Below are 4,984 nucleotides of genomic sequence, written 5' to 3'. Positions count from 1 at the left end.
CAATAGGCGCTGGCGAGGGCCTGGTTGTGCGATGGCCTCGGCCATGTGTGCGGTCGGCTCTTGCGACGCTGCAAGCCTTGGCGAGGCATGGGCCTTGCGCCCATGTGCCTTGCCTTGGCCAATTAACTTGTTTCGTTTTGTTTTAATTTTCAGTTGAAAAACGATTTTAATTAAATTTAATTTCGTAATTTAATTTTTCTCGGAATTTAATTTTGATTAATTTAATTATTATAATTTGTTTTATACTAATTATTTTAATAAAATAAAAACCTTGGTAAAATTATAATTAATTAATTTTAATCAACTGAAAATAATAAAAGGGATTTAAATTATTTTATGTGAGCTTTGAATATTAATTAAATTTGTAAGTTTCCGGTTGAACTAGGAAATACAATTTTATGTTTGAAATTTGTAAAGCATGTAAATTCTTGGTTTTAGTGGGAGCTTTTAGTCATTAAACTCTTGATTAGGTCTTTATTCCTTTAAGGTTAAAACAACCCGATTATAAGTAATAAGGTTGAATAATTTGTAGATTGTTGGAACCTTTGATTAGTTGCTGCAAATGTTTATGTGATGCATGATTTTTCTACTAACCTGCTATATGGGCCATTCATTGATAAATGAATGGATGAATGGTATATTGTAAATGTACTATTTTGCAGGTTGTGGAAAGTGACTAGTATGGCCAAAATAGGATAGTAAATATGGTCTGCGTACCATTAATTTGAAGGTAAAATTGGTCTAATGCACCAAAGTTTTTATTTAAATATGGTATGCTTACCATCAAATAGTTGTAATTAGTTTTAATTATAGCATATCCTATTTGACGAAAATGGCGCCTCCCATGGTGAAATTCAAGACGAAGTTTCCAAACCATTTTCAAGACGGAGTTTGAAGTTGAAGCTTTAAGATGAAGTCGGGCCATACTAGATCACATTTAAATCTTGTGCATGTTTTAAGATATTTATTGCTTTAAATATGTCTTGATATTATGCATGAGATTGTATCTTGATTATGTTGCATGATTAAGGATTTTAGTTCACTTAAAATCTAACCAACATAGTAAGACCCCTAAGTTCCAAACTATAAAATTGAGTTAAAAGGTGTCATTCCAAAATAACGCTTACTTGGATAACTTTTACATCAATCTAGTAACAGTTTTCCGCCATAGCGAGGTGTTACTTATTGATTCTAAAGGGGTAAGGTACACAATGATTGTGAGTACATGTTAGTTTTGGTAAAACTCAACGATATAAGTAAGAAGTCCTTTTATGTCGTGGCAAAAGGGATAGGTTTACCAAATAAGTTCTTAGACGTACCCATCAACCAAAATTAGTTTCTAGACTATTGGCAAAGGATTTGCTTACCTAAAATATTTTAGAATTCAGTCAAAATACATAATGTGCTTAATTCTTCAATAATTTAAGGATCTTGGATTCATTTTATTCACACCTGATGGAACACAAAAACCCGAATTAAATTCTTAATAAATTTTGAATTATGCATGTATTCTAGAATTTAAGTTTATTAAGAGAATGTATGAATGGTTATTTATTTGTTTATTCTTTTTAATTGTAGTTTTAACTATGGCAAACAACAATCAAAACATCATCAAGGGTTCTGAACTTATGACCAAGTTGAACCTAGCAAATTTTCTTAAATGGCAAGCTAAGTTGTTTGAAGTAGTGAAACTCAATAGCATTGAGTATGCACTGTTCTACTCCATGCCAAGCTATTATGCAAGAGACATGACTCCTGAAAGATACGCCGCATGGGAAGCGGATCTCAACAAGGTCATGAGTCTCATGCTGAGCTACATCCCTGACGATTGGCATAGAAGGTTTGTAGCTTACGAACCATATATGCTTCTCAAGCATCTAAGGGATATCTGTAGTGGAAGCACGGAGGAAAGAGACCTAAATGTCCATGAATTGATTGAATCAATGAAAGGGCTAAAGGTTGATCTTCATAACAGATGTTTCAGGCAAGAAGTCCAGGAAACACATGTTCAAGTCCTTCTCTCTAAACAAAGAGTTGGTAAACCACTTAGGGATCATGTGAACTACATGTTATCATTGTTTGATCACTTGAGTCTGCTAGGTTCACCAATAAGCGAAATGATGGATGTCTCCATCTTACTCAATTCACTTCATGATGGATTTAGATGCTTCAAGCAGTTCTATATGAGTGTGTTAGGTTATGACAAATATAAATCGTATATTTCATGCGGAAAAACCATAAAGCCAGGAATCCAAATTAATTGCCACATAGTCAATTAACATAATTTAGGATACATACATGTGATGTGTGCCTTCCCTAGCTGCTCCCGAACCGAACAAGAACAAGTTTAGGACTCCAAATGTCGCCCCTGCGTAGATAGTCCACAGCACGTTCAGATCCGCCTTAGATTCAACCAACTAGGATATTCTCTAAGGTATTATGTTTATTCGGAAAGCTTAATTATTAATTTAGGCAAATTATTAAATTCTTACTTGAACTTAATCTATATGAATACTTATTGAATTGTTGTATAATTTGTGATTATGAACCACGTATTTATAGGGTGGAAATAACGGAATTAGAATCCTACTAGGATTCCAATAACTAAATCCATTAGGATTCTAGTTGAATTAAATCTTTAGAATTTAATGTTTAATCAAACACCTAAGTGTTTTAGATTTAACAATAAAATTCAATTCGAGTAGAATAAGAAAACGATATCACGAAATCCTAAACGACCAAGGACTTGGTCGTACAAAGCCTGGCAGCCACGCAGCCCACAAGGGGATCTGGTGCTCGGCTCGGCCCAAGGCTGAGTGCTGGCAGCACGCGGCCCATCGTTGGGCGCTGCTCGCTGGGCCTGCCTCACTCGCTTAAGCGCTGGGCCTGCCTTGCTGCTTGCTTGCGCGCGCGGGCTTTGTTGGGCCTGGCTTCGTGCTGGGCCTTGCGTATATCAAGCTCATCCGTCGATCGTTTCGTTCGTCGCGCTTCCGATTCGTTTTCCGATTCCGAAATTCATTTCCGATTCCGGAATTTATTTCCGATTCCGACAATATTTCCGATTCCGGTAATAGTTCCGTTTCCGGTAATATTTCCGATTCCGACAATATTTCTATTTCCGATAATATTTTACGATACTGTAATACCCCGAATTTTAAAATTCGATTAATTATGTTTAATTATTTTTATTTAATTTAAAAACGTTTTAAATCCTATTTTCGAACTTTATTTTAATTAACGAAGCTTTATTTCTCTTGAAATTTTAAGATTGTTACACGATTTACTTTTCGGATTTTATAATTTAATTTTTATATTTACGAGCTTAACGACCTTTTTAATCTTAATTATTTTTTTTGGATTTTTGATAATTTCGAAACGTTCTCATTTTATTCGAAAAACTAAATTTGTTTTTTGTTAACGATATTTTTAATAAAAGATAATTTCGAAACTTAGTTTTAATTAAACATTTCTATTCTAATTAATTTCCTAAAAATAGAAACCAATTTCCATTTCTCTTCTTCTTCCTCCTCTCCACGTATGTTTCCACTCCCTTTCCTTCAAATCTGTCTACATTCATGCCTTGGAGACCAAAGACTTCTCCTTTTTCATCACTCTACCTATTTACAAAATCAGATTTTTCAATCCAATTTCAATAAACCAACAAAACACAAATTCAATTCCACTCTCTTTATTCAATCTATGATTCAGACCACCACCACCAACGACCATCATCTTCCACCACCATAACCACTACTGTCGACCACCACCAACCGCCCAGCACCACTCGAATGCCACTGTCCACCACCACAACACCTCCCTTATTTCTCCCCTGCGTCTTGGTCACCCACCTCCCCTGCCTCTCTCTTTCTTTGCCCCTTGCTGCACCACCGACACCACACCACCACACTCCAAACACCTTCATCAACCAATAAACCAACCCCTGTCCCTAAATACTCCGGCGAGTCGCAGCTACCACCACCTAGAAACACCCCCCTGAACTCCCCTTCTTTCCCCTCCTCGGTTCGAACCTCTCTCCCCTTCCTTGCTTTTTCGCCGCCGCGAAACCACACCACCACCATCGCCTTACCGGTGCGGTTCCGCGCCTTTGCGCCGTCCAGAACCCGAGCGCAGCCCCACCTTCTCTCTCTCCTCTCCTTCCTCTGTTTCGAGCCTCCTTCCCCTGCTTCCCCTGTTCTTCGTACCCAACTTCAAAAAGGGACGAGTTCCAGTAATTTAGAACTTTGTTCTTTATTTCTCAAATTAATTAAGACAAATCCCTTTGTTTTGGCCCAATATCCCAATGTAAGCTCCATTCTTTCTAAGCACTCATGTTAATCAATTGTTATTTATTTTAATAGAGATTTATATTTGAGATTTATATTTTGACTGAAATTTTGATGTAAATAATATTTTCGTTAATTTATTAAATTTAAATAATAACCGATTTATGAAATATATATATTTTTTTATTTAAATGACGTTTAATAAATTTTGAAATATTATATTTTTATTAAATTAATTATTTCAAAATTCACTACCTGTAAATTTATTATTTATAAAATATTAGTTTTTAAAGTATTTATCGTTTTAATACTAATTCAATAATTTGATACTTTGAAAGAAATCGAACTCGAAGCTCATGAAGAACGAACCAACGAAAAGGCTTAGCAAATCGTGGAATTGAGGTAACGGTTGTTGCTAGTACCCGCACTCCCTTCGAAATGTATTTATGAATGATGTTATGAATGATTGATGCTTTATGATTTGCGGGATTACAAGTATGATTTAGCTGAATTATTTTATAATAATGCAACTTTATGCAAAGTATTGATTTAATGAATTATTATTCCTGAAAGAAATGATTTTATGAAATAACGAGATTTAATGGTTTTATTGAACTACCCTGAATGAATGAGATTTTTCCTGATTAATGTTCCATTAAAAGAAATGTAAACATGATAAATGAAAGTGTAAGAACTAGTCA

This window comes from Spinacia oleracea, chromosome 1, assembly GCF_020520425.1.
Source record: "Spinacia oleracea cultivar Varoflay chromosome 1, BTI_SOV_V1, whole genome shotgun sequence".
NCBI classification, from domain to species: domain Eukaryota; kingdom Viridiplantae; phylum Streptophyta; class Magnoliopsida; order Caryophyllales; family Amaranthaceae; genus Spinacia; species Spinacia oleracea.
The sequence above is the reverse complement of the archived record's forward strand: the minus strand, read 5'-3'. Positions refer to the sequence as shown.